Below are 13802 nucleotides of genomic sequence, written 5' to 3'. Positions count from 1 at the left end.
TAAATAAATAAAAGGATTCTATGACCGGAAAAAAAAACACACAATAAAAATAAAAATATATTTGTTTTTATTATTTTTTATTGTTTTTTGGGTTTGGAGGAGTAATGGTTGTGGTTTGGTGTCGGTTTCTTAGGGAAGCAGCATCAGACAATTTTATTTTATTTTATTTTATTTTATTTTATTTTATTTTATTTTATTTTATTGGGTAAAGATTTTAATTTAATAATAATTAAAAATAAAATAAATAAAAAAATAGTATCTGCACATTGTGGTATCTTGTGAAAAAATTAAAACGGATTAGGGTTCGAAACTAATGATGTCTATATATCCTGCATATTGGATTTTTCTTTCTCTTTCTATTTTTTACTCCCTCTGCTTTGAAATTAAAAATGATTTTAAAAAATTAAGCAGCGGATAAAAGTTATTTTTTTTAAGAAAATAGAAGTTTATTTTTCTTTAAAAATACACATCAAAAAGTAGGTTTTTTTATTTTATTTAAAAATGAAAAAGAAATGAGATAAATTTTTCCATAAATTAACTTATGCGCGTATTAAATATAATCCTTGAAATGTAAATTAACTTTAATATATAAAAAAAATTATTTCTTTTTTTATATTATTTTCTCTTATTAAGTATTTCTTGAAAAATTTATTCAAATAAATACTTAATTATAGAAATGTTAACACGCTTTCTTTTAAGACTCTATTTCTTACATTGTCCTTATCATTAACTAATTTTTTTTATAAGTCTCACTATTAAACAAGAGTTTGTATGTTTAGGGTTTAGAGTAGTCCTAAGTCAATTGAATGAATAAATATGTGAAAGGGTGGATTGAATAATATACGGCTGAATGATATGTACAAAATATCATGTTATTTTTATTATAATTTTTATAATAAAAAAATTCAAACACAACATCACTAAATAAGATGTATATCTATAAAAATAAAAAATAAAAAATAAAAATAAAAAGTCTTACTTTCAATAAATTTTATCAAACAATAAAATTATTAAAAATAATATGTTAAAAATAGTGTCGTTAACATCTTTCTTATTACATATCATTCTTTTTTTTACTGATGTATTTTCATTTTTTTAAAATTTTTCTAACAATAAATTACAAACAAAAACAAAATAATTACATTCAATTATCGAATATTTTATTGCAACCAATTGTGTTGATTTTTAAGTTAATTCAATCAAGTAAGTGATTAATTAATTATTAAAATTTTGGTATCATTTTTTCCAAAATATTTAACACGTTATTTGCTGTTTTTACAAACCTTTTAGGCAATAAACATTATTAATTGACTTAAAAAAGAATATCGATATGTTATGTATATAATAACATTATTTTTAGAATATTTTATGACAGACAATCAGTTAATTAACTTGAAATAAACAGTTAAAATATTTAGTTAATTAATTGTTGATTAAAATTTATTAAATTAATTATTTGTGAGAATTGCTACCAGTTTAATAGTTAGAAATATAGGAAAGTTGAACAAAATTTTGTAGTAACATTTGAATTTAATAAGTTCAAAAACCATTTGAATTTAATTTTATGAATATCAATGTTTTTTAATGAGATAGGATAAGATATTGGTTTAAGATTCATTAAACTCTAATCAAAATAAATACTTATTATTCTTTAGACTCGGTTCATTTTAAGAGCGATGTGGCGTCTGGTAATGATATACTCACATCTAGCGTAAAGAGATTAGGGGTATTTATGTCGCATTCATGTCCAACGTGATTATTCCCATGTCCAGCATGGAGAAGTTATGGACCTCTTTATCCTAGTCACACATAGCGTGATTACTTCTATGTCTAGAGCTAAGAAGTCAAAGGCTCCTCTCCCATAAATACACTTTATGTGATCCTAGTCACACTTGACATAGTCTCTCTTAAAAAATAACATCAATTAGTGTCCGGCAAAACACTCATCACCCAATGCAAAAGAGTCAAAAACCTCTTTGTCATTCTTATGTCTGGCATGGTTTTATCCATGCTACACGTGAAGAACTCCACTCATCACGCCCAACGCCTTAAATGTGTTTTTGGCATTGTTGTAGATTCTACACTTACACTTCACATAATCGTTGTAACACCTCGAGTTTTTCTAAATAAATTAATAATAGAGTTTAATTAATTAATTGGGATGTTTTATGCATATGAGTGATTTTAATTGAATAAAAAAAGTTTAGGACAAATATTTTATTTATGTGTTGGAAAAAGCATGGTTTTAAATTATGTTGCTTTAATGTGAGGGAAGAGATATGTAGTTTTGGTTATTTATTTTAACTAATGAGTTAATTGTGGGTTAGGGAGTTTTATGAGGGGTTACATCAGTTTTGTTTTTACACTTCAAACATTTCTTTTTGTACATATGTAGATCTTGGAGAATTAAAGGCTACCAAAGATCATCCTGGAATTTCGCACCCAACGTCTAGCGTTCATTGAGGTAAGGAATGAGTGAGTAGTCTTACTCTAGGGTGTGGAATATCTACAAGATAGGGAGATTGACCCTCAAGTTTCTTATTTATTCTTATATGTTGTGAGGGAGGAACCCCAATTAAGATTGTAAAGTATAAATTTGTGTTATATACTCTTTTTATGTGTCTTATTTGTGATGATTATTGAGATATATGTATGTTTGATTTCATGTTAAAGGCCTAAATCATGAATCTATAAGTGTTTGTAGTTCTTGTAGGAACCCTAAGTACATAGTAAAGTGAATTAGTAAATTATAATGATGTTTTTTTATGTAAGGATGTTTAATTGATGGCTTATTTATGTAGAATTAAGCTTTATGTGCATTTTTACCAATTAAGTTGCATGAATAATGTTTTGGATTTTATATATGTATTGTGTAATTTTTTGCACTTTTCATAGAGGAGACGTTTTTGGTATGGCACCAAGTGCCTTAAAGTGCTTCAGAAGTGGGGGCGACAAGGAACATAAGATATTTTGTGTGGCTCACAGCCATGTGTGGGATGGTCCTTGTTGGGAGTAGGACCTCTAGGGGCTCCTTGGTGCAATCTCGTCAAGTGTGGGTTTCCTCACGCCATGTGTGGTCCTTTTAGAGAGCAACATATACTCTCTATGTGAATTGTGTCAAGCGTAGGGTAATCGATACTAGATGCCACCCAACATGCATTTACCTACTTATTTTATGTACATACCATGTATTTTGTGATACTTAATTAATGTAAAACATACAAGGAGAAATAGAGAAAATCAAGACACATTTGGGAAAAATCACTCATTCATAGACATACAACAGAGATAAGATTGAGGTCAATCCCACTATCAACATACAATCTCACACTCAAATCGAAGTTTCTCACTCCCCCTTACCTTGGTAAGTAGAAGAAGATGGATGCATGATCTCGGGGTGGTTTCCTTCTTGCTTTTGTTCTCTAAGCTCTAAAGCATGAAAGAACGCATACGTAAAATGAAAGAAGCATGAAAACTGATTAGGGAAAAAACACTTTTTTAAAAACTTAACCTCCCTTTAACCCCATAATTAAAATATTTAATCATAGTTACTAATTTCTTTCCCCTCAATTAATTAAATAAAGAATTTAAATAAAACTTTCAATTAAAACAACTTATATTATATTTCAAAACATATCAAATGATTAAAATAAATATCAATCATCTCCTATTAATTAAATAAAAATATCAAAATTATTAGTTAAATACTTATATAATATTTTATGAAAAATGGGGTGTTACAAAAACTTAATACTTCAATTTTTCTAACTAAATCTCTTTTCAAATCAATTTTAAAACTTTTTTTTATCATCAAACATATATGAAGATTTAATGTTAAGTCAACTAAAAATCACAAAGCAAACATGAAACAAAGCATAAACACATAACAAGATACAATTTGCACTTTTATCATTCAATAGGCTTATATTTGTAATTAAAAAAACTCAATGCAACATGTCTTCATGTTAAGCTTGGTCAACATTAAGTTATAAGGGAACCCCTAATAATCTTCCCTTCATGATTGGTGGACTCAGACGACAATGCCTAATCCAGCCTTGAACCAAATTCTTCCAAGTTGAGGCTAAACTCAAGGTTGTGCAACATTCTTTCTACAAAGGGAAGGAGAAGAAGCCCAATTACCTTAAGGATGTCAGGTATTTGAGGTATGCCAAATGTCATTAGTCTAGTGCCTCAACACAAATAAGAACTACCTTTTCTACGCCATGGGCCGCTATTGCCAATAGATTCCACCTCCTCCAAATACTATTCCCTCTACTTGCAACATTCTCTACCAACCATGCCACATATTCTTCTATCACACTACTTTTACCTTTCAATTTTATGTATGTATACCTATAGATATTATTTTTGTGTATTCATATCTTGCTTTTACCCTCTACTCTTGTTGTGTCCTTTGAACCTGCTCAAGAAGCAACTACAAATGCACTTGATCATGTTACTTTACTGTAGACATTGGTCAAACGTCTCTCTACAACACTCCTTGCAACCATTCATAGACAACGTTACTATGAATAGAAGTTTCAAGAGCTTCTTGTCTGACTCAATGTGGAGATCAACTCGGATGAGGATTCAAGCTGAATGGGACCAACTTTTGCTAGTGCCAAAAAGGGAGTATTTTTATTATTTGAATTTTTTTAGGTCTTTGTTCTAAGCACTTTGCAATTTTTAAACTACTTGTTCCATCTCATGGGGAACGTACTTATGCTTTGATAATTATATTGAGGTTTACAATGTTTCTACATGACATCTGCCTAGTATAGATAATTATATATATGTTGATAATGATGCATTATTTATTTATATGCTTCCATACTCAGATACCCTTGAGTAATTCATTTAAATATCATCTGATTCATAATATATACATATTGCTCTGATATCTATATGTTATAATATATAGGATTTATTTTGTTTCATGACTTTTTTAGGAATCTTTGCTTTGATCACTATTGCTCTAATGTGTCAAAATAAACTTTTTGCAATGAGTAAAATACATGTACAAAGTACTTAGAATGATATCACTTACTATGATAGAAATGTGCCTTTTGATATGATAAATGACAACTCATTCTTAAGCTCTAAAAGTTTTTATTAAAATGAACATATCATTTTATCACATCAATTCCCTTACTTTGGAAAAGTTTTTCTAAAACAATTTCCTTCATCTAAAACTGAAATCAATTAGATTTGTCTCACTTAAAATTTTCTCTTTTTAAGAAATGTGTTTATCACCATAAAAAAGAATGAGATTGTTAGGTCAAAAGACAATCTTAAACCCCTTAAATCTTAAGTTTTAATGATAACAAACATGGACATTTTTCTAAAGAAAAAATTTTAGATCAATCATTAAGACGATATTTGGTATAAGACAATAAGTTATCTTGACATCAAGTTTCACATATGAAACACTTAATCTATAAGATAAAATACTATTAAATTATATTATTTATGATGTTTGATAACAAAATTATCTTTGTTCACATGATTCCTTAACAAATTGAATTGAAAAAGCTTCTTTAGCACTCACAACTAACTAAAGGAACTAAAGACATACTTTTCTTCGGAAAAAGGACTAGCATATCTTGTAAAGCACATAAAATTGCAAGAAAAATTGTTTCAAATTGACACACACATATATGGTTGCTCTATTTTGGTACCTAAAAGGTTATAAGTAGCTTATATGATCAAATAAGAAGTGACAATTTGGTGAAATGTATTTAATGCACCAACAAACACTTCCTTCTACAAGGAATGAAGATGAAGATAAACAAAGCAAGATTATGAGAGATGCTTAAAGATTTGCAACGGTCATATTCATGAAGCACCTATATAAAAAAACTTGAAGTTTCAGAAAGAAGAGGAAACATATTCATTGTAAAAATACATTCATTCTTTCTATAAGAAACATTGTACTTAATAGGTTGTATTACATCTTGATAGTAAGATGAAACAATATTCTTAGGTTACTTAGCTTTAACTCAGTGTTATTGCTTTGAGCCTGAAAAAGGATTGACTATAAAAGAATACTCGGTTATTTGAAGCTTGGAGAAACATTGTATTAAAAGAATACTTGGTTGTTTAAATGTTAAAAAATACTTAGATAATTGCTTAAAGAAACAAGTTAAAGAACACTTACATTGAGCTAGGAGTGACTTGTGAAAGGATACTTATATCTTTGTAAAAGATAGTAGAACTTAATTAAGTTGATCAAGAACTAAACGTAGTCTTGGTGATTAAGACGAACTAGTATAAAAACACTTGGTGTTCTTCTTACTTATCCCTTTGTTTACACTCTTACAGTCACGTTACTACTTTAATGTTTCAAAAAATATTGAATTTTTTTATTGACACTATTCAATTCAACTCCCTTCTAATATCCACAAAGACTAACCCTTTTTTCTCTTATTTTTAATAAATCTTCGAGTTGGGGTCAAAAGTCTAACCCAAAAGCCCATCTACTAACCCACTGCATATTTCTTTTTATTTTATTTAATAAAAAGTATTTTATTTAAATTATAAGCTAAATAATTAAAATAATCAAATAATTAAGTGCATAATATAAATTTATTCAAACCACTTATTTTATTTAATTTTTGAAAATTTGGATGCTATATAGAGAGAACATTAATGAAAGAAAAAATAAAGAAAGGAGAGGGAGTAATAATATGAAAGAGAGAGAGAGATAAAACATAAATGAAAGGAGGGAAAATAGAAAACATACATGAAAAAGATAATAAAAACAAAGAAGAGAGAGATAATATTTTATCTCATAATAAATGTCATGTATGAAAACAAAATAAGTTATAAAATAAATATTATATTAGTTTTTTATATAATATTAATTATCACTTTTTCATTTATACTCCTCGTAATAGTTTTTAGAAAATAGTTATTAAGTTGCATTATTTTAATTTTTTTAGCAAAGAAGAATAATCTTAAGATTAATATTATAAGATTACTATTTCTTTTATCTATCTATTATTTTTCTAAGTATGGGTAGAACCTACGAGTCTACGATGTATGGGAAGCTACTCAACCACTTTACCTCTTTAACTGCATGTATGAATTTGACAAAATATTATATACTTAGTATTAAATTATAGGTTTAAATATATTTTTAATCTTTCAAATTTAAAGTAATTTTGATTTTGGTTTTTTAAATCTAAGATCGATTTTTTTATTTTGTGTAATTACCATAAATCTTATTTTTGTTTTTTAAGTTACCAATGACATATCTGACAGTAATAATTTGAGATAATTATGTAACATCAATTAATTTTAATGTGATATTTTAATTAACAAAAACACTGACAAATAGATTTTGTGCAATAATATTTGATAAATTCACTAAAAAAATTTGATCTTAGAAACTAAAATAAGAGTTTTAAAAATTATGAAATTAAAAAAATAATTTTAAATTCAAGAGATTAAAAGAAAATTTATCATAAATTTAAAAGAATCAAAATATATTTAAACTTAAATTATATATCACTTCAACCAATTCATGCATAATGTGATAGAGAACCAAATAGTCCAAGCCCAAAAGTGAATAGGCCCAAACGTGTCATATCCAAACCTTGTTGGATGAGAGACTATGTCTAGTTATTAAGGTTTTATTTGGCTTTTAATAATTGCTAGTCCTACACGTGTAGGGATAGATTACATGGTTATTTTACATATATATTGTAGTGTTTATCATGGAGAAGGGCATGAATGAATTTCCTGAGTTTATTTTCTTCTTAGTAGTACTAGTGTAGCCCTAATTCTCTTTCACTCATCTATCATTTGGTGCTTTCATCGTCGTTCTTCATGCCTCCAAAAAAAGATGCGGACTCCAAACAAGGTGATGATGTTATTTCTGCTTTATCTGCCCAAATCAGTGCTCTTCAATCTCAAATTGAACAACAAACCCTTATCCATGATACACGACATGATTCATTGACATCCGTGATTGGTTCTCTGGTAGATCATATATCAAACCCTACCCAACCAAACCCTTCATCCCTTCCTTTCTCCCATACCCAAAATGCCTTTATCCCTTCTTCCCCCACCTTTTCACATTATCATCCGCCCTTCATACCACCATCATTATCCCAACCTTCACAAACCCTTCCCAGTACAAATCTTTTATACACTGCCCCTATTATTACTACCCAAAACCTTCCTCCACCTTTTGACACCTCTGGCCCCTTTACATCCCCTATTTCAAGTTCGGGCCCACCACCCTTTATCCCCACTGTTCCTCACCCATCTCCTTATCCTTTTCCGCATGCACTTCGTCCACCCAAATTACAATTGAATCAATTTGACGGTCTCGAGCCCTTGGATTGGTTGTTCCAAGCAGATCAATACTTCATGTTTTATCAGATTCCTTGGGAACAACGTGTTTCTATATCCGCTTTTTACATGAAAGGAGAGGCACTTAGCTGGTTCAAATGGATGTTCAATAACAATCAATTGGGAGATTGGACTTCTTTCAGTAGAGCTTTACAGCTCCGTTTTGGCCCCTCTTCTTACGAGAACCATCAAGCGGAATTGTTCAAACTGAAACAAGTAGGTACGGTTTCTGAGTACCAATCTGCTTTTGAAAAGTTAAGTAACCAAGTTTGTGGGTTGCCTCCTGTTGCATTTATGAATAGTTTTATTTCAGGGTTAATTCCTGAGATAAAAAATGAGTTAGCAATCCTAAGGCCCCAATCTGTTTCTCAAGCTATTGGGTTGGCTAAATTAATTGAGGCTAAACTTCAAGATTTCGTGTCACGTCCACATCGTACCAATCCATCTCCGACAAACCCATCCACCCGCCATCATCAGACCGCCCCATCTATTAGTGTTTCACAAGCCTCCACACTCAAATCATCCATTTCTACGTCTTCCTCATCCTTACCCATCAAGCGCCTTAATACTCAACAAATTCAGGAACGCCGTGCTGCTGGCCTTTGTTACAATTGTGATGAGAAATTCTACCCAGGCCATAAATGCAACAAACCCCGATTTTTGTTACTTTTGTGTGATGAGGAGCCTAATCCTGGGCTCGAAATTGCAGATCAATTACAAGACCAACTTGAGACGGAACAGGTCTCCCCAGCCATCCACTTTCAACTTTCCAGCCATGCACTTACAGGGTCTCCATCATCGCAAACTCTCAAGTTTCGGGGTCACATTCAAGGCTTTTCAGTGGTGGTTTTGATTGATACGGGTAGCTCCCACAATATTATACAACCACGCATTGCCAATTTTCTTCAGCTTCCATCTGTTCCTACACAACCCTTCAAGGTTATGGTGGGAAATGGTGACCACATTTCCTGTACACATTATTGTCCTAATGTTCCAATTTCATTTCACCAAACTAGTTTTCCTGTTCCGTTATACATCTTACCAATTGAAGGTGCTGATGTTGTTTTGGGTCTTGCTTGGTTACGTTTGTTGGGACCTGTCATGGCCGATTTTTCAATTCCTTCCATCACTTTCACTCATCAAAAGAAACCCATCACCCTCACAGGTGAACCCTTCCATACCCCCTCCCCCACTTCCTTCCACCAGCTTCGTTCCCTTATACATCAAAATTCTGTGGCTTCATTTCATTACCTCACCATGGCCCAACCACATTCACCCTACTGTCCTCCCAATATTACCATTCCTACCCTAGAGACTGAGCCTCCACCACCATTTTTTTCTTCCCAACTTACCAATTTGCTAAATTACTTTGATAATGTTTTCCAACCACCTAAAGGTTTACCTCCAGTTCGCCCTCATGACCACCACATACCCTTACTACCAAATTCTACCCCAGTTAATATTCGACCATATCGTTACCCACATTCTCAGAAATCCATCATGACTACCCTTATCTCAAATATGTTACAGGAAGGCATTATTACTCCTAGCACTAGTCCCTTTTCATCCCCTGTTATTCTTGTTAAAAAAAAAGATGGCACATGGCGCTTTTGTGTGGATTATCGAGCATTAAATGCCATTACAGTTCGGGATCGATTTCCAATCCCTACAATAGATGAGTTGTTAGATGAATTAGGGGAAGCACGAGTATTTTCTAAGATTGATCTATGCTCAGGTTACCACCAAATTCGAGTTATTCCATCAGATACTCATAAAACTGCTTTCCGTACTTTTGATGGCCACTATGAATTTCTAGTGATGCCATTTGGGCTTTCCAATGCCCCGTCAACTTTCCAATCTGCAATGAATGATTTACTAAGACCGTTTTTGCGAAAATTTGTTTTGGTTTTTTTTGATGACATACTGGTCTATAGTGAATCATTTTCTGCACATGTCACTCACCTTCGTTCTGTTTTGCAGCTCCTACATTCTAATCAATTTTACGCCAAGTTACCTAAGTGCGTTTTTGGTGTTACAGCGGTTTCTTATTTAGGTCATGTTATTTCTAGACAGGGGGTTCATCCTGACCCTGAAAAAATACAAGCTATCCTAGATTGGCCAGAGCCTCGTTCTCTCACGACATTAAGAGGATTTTTGGGTCTTACCGGTTTTTATAGGAGGTTTATTTGCGGTTATGCAGCCATCGCCACTCCCCTCACCGATCTCCTAAAAGCTACTCAATTCAATTGGAATACAAGTGCTCAACAAGCTTTTACACAATTGAAATCCCGAATTACTTCTGCTCCAGTCTTGGCTCTCCCTGATTTTACTTCTTCCTTTGTGGTGGAAACTGATGCTTCTGCAACTGCCATTGGCGCTGTTTTATCTCAAAAGGGCCACCCAATAGCCTTTTTTAGCAAGAAACTCTGTCCAAAGATGCAATCTGAATCAGTATATGTGAGAGAGATGTTTGCAGTTACTGAGGCGGTAAAGAAATGGCGACAATATTTAATTGGGCATCACTTTCAAATTATTACTGATCAACAAAGTTTAAAAAACTTACTCTCTCAAGCTATTCACACTCCAGCCCAGCAGAAGTGGGCCACCAAGTTGCTTGGTTTTGATTTTGATATTATTTATCGTCCTGGGAAGCACAATCTTGCTGCTGATGCTTTGTCTAGGCCTGACCCTCCTGCATTGTTGGTGTTAGCTGTTTCCAACCCGGTGGTTCCTTTTATTGCAGAGTGGAAGACATATTTTGTTACTGATCCTGATGGCATGGAAATTAAAAATAAATTGTTGAGTGATCCTAAGGGTAGATACCTATATACCTTCCAGAATGGCTTGTTGTTTTTTAAGGGCAGGTTATTTGTTCCTGATGTTGCTGATTTTCGTCGTAAGCTGCTTTTGGAGTTTCATGCTACCCCCGTGGCTGGTCATTCTGGTGTTAAGCCCACATTGAGTCGCCTGGCTGCATCATTCTATTGGCCCTCCATGGCTGTAGATGTTCGCCAATTCATTCGTCACTGTCTTGAGTGCCAACATAATAAATACCCTACAAAAAAACCATTGGGATTACTTCAACCATTAACCAGCCCCAACAGAGTTTGGGAGGACATCACCATGGATTTCGTGACCCACTTACCTAGTTCCTTTGGCCACACCACTATTTGGGTGTTCTGTGACAGATTAAGTAAATATGCTCACTTCCTCGCATTGCCAACAAAGTTTAGTGCTCCTCAGTTAGCCCATCGATTTTCGGTGGAAATTTGTAGGTTGCATGGCATGCCGAAGTCCATTGTTTCTGATAGAGATCCAATCTTTATCAGCACTTTCTGGAAGGCCCTTTTTCGTGCTCAAGGTACAACATTGCGATTTAGTTCGGCATATCACCCTCAGACGGATGGCCAAACAGAAGTGTTGAACCGTAGTTTGGAGGCATATTTGCGCTGTTTTACTAGTGATCTGCCTCGCTCTTGGTATAAGTTTTTGCATCTGGCTGAGTACTGGCACAATACCACCCTCCACACTAGTATTGGCACCACTCCATACCATGTTCTTTATGGCCGGCCTCCGCCTTCCACGGTGGACTTCATTCTTAGTTTGTCCGCTCCCACCTCAGTTGCGGCTATTCTACGTGAGCACAAACACATTATTAGCATTGTTAAGGCTAACTTACATCGCACTCGACAGAGAATGAAAGCTTATGCCGATCAGAGTCGCCAGGATTTTACCTTTCAAGTGGGAGATTGGGTGCTTTTGAAACTCCAGCCTTACCGTCAGGTTTCGGTTTCTCGTCGTTCTTCAGCAAAGTTGGCAAAGCGTTTTTATGGTCCTTTTCAGGTGCGACGCCGCATCGGACAGGTGGCGTATGATCTCGATCTTCCATCTTCATCTCGCATCCATTCCGTAGTCCATATTTCTAAGCTTCGTCCATACCATGGCTCAAGTCCTCTGGAACATTACAAGCCTCTTCCACCGCTTTCGTTTGATAATGAAGAAGACCATTCACTTTTCAAGGGTGGTCATAATGTGTTTCCTTCGTCAAATTCATCTACACCATCGACCCTTAATCCTACGGCTTCAATTTTGCCAACGGATCCACCAACCAACTTTAATGTTGTCCCATCAATGTCTCCCACCAAGGAAGTCCACGTGCAACCACCACTTCATGTTTCTTCGTTGGATTTGGTACCAAGAAACACAAATACATCTCCGTCGTCCAATTCTTCAATGATCTGTGCCATTCCTCCCTCCACTTACCCGCAGCTGCCACGTCATGACCTTGAGGACAAGGTCCCTTGTGAACGGGTCGGAAATGATAGAGAACCAAATAGTCCAAGCCCAAAAGTGAATAGGCCCAAACGTGTCATATCCAAACCTTGTTGGATGAGAGACTATGTCTAGTTATTAAGGTTTTATTTGGCTTTTAATAATTGCTAGTCCTACACGTGTAGGGATAGATTACATGGTTATTTTACGTATATATTGTAGTGTTTATCATGGAGAAGGGCATGAATGAATTTCCTGAGTTTATTTTCTTCTTAGTAGTACTAGTGTAGCCCTAATTCTCTTTCACTCATCTATCATTTTAACACTACAATATATATGTAAAATAACCATGTAATCTATCCCTACACGTGTAGGACTAGCAATTATTAAAAGCCAAATAAAACCTTAATAACTAGACATAGTCTCTCATCCAACAAGGTTTGGATATGACACGTTTGGGCCTATTCACTTTTGGGCTTGGACTATTTGGTTCTCTATCATAATGATTGATGACAAGTTACTCTACAACTAAACTATATTATTTTATAATTATATATTTGACAAACATAATATATTATATGAAACTATATTTTATTTATACTTATTCATATGGTTTAACTTTAAAATTATGTTTTATTATGAAACTGACTGAAATAATTTATATACTATGTTTTTAATTTAAAATTATATATTTAATTATATATTAATTTATGTGATTCTATTGGTTTATAATTTAGTTGTTTTGTTAGTATTATATTGACTACAATATTTTTAAGAGTTTCTTTAAGACATGATATGAATTTTATTTAAATTTTTAAGGATATACTATATATATATAATATCATATGAATTATTTTTTTAAGAAAATAATAGAGATCGAGCCATACATTTTAATTAATACTGGTTTGACTTGTGACTCAATACTATAACCAATTTGATGATTAGTCTAATTTTTAAAATATTATTTTTAAAATTTATATTTTTACGTGAATACTACTTCAATGTTTTCCACATTGATTATCTATATTGTTAGATTTATTAATATCTGTCTAGTAGCAATGCTTTAAATAAATTACATAAAATCTATAACAAAAAAGTTAATTTACATATTATTTTTATCTAATAAGAAGATATAACTTTTTCCATCAAATTCACCAAGTAATACTTTTAAT

This window comes from Cajanus cajan, chromosome 9, assembly GCF_000230855.2.
Source record: "Cajanus cajan strain Asha chromosome 9, NIPB_CcT2T_4, whole genome shotgun sequence".
NCBI lineage: Eukaryota > Viridiplantae > Streptophyta > Magnoliopsida > Fabales > Fabaceae > Cajanus > Cajanus cajan.
This window is presented reverse-complemented; position numbering follows the sequence as displayed.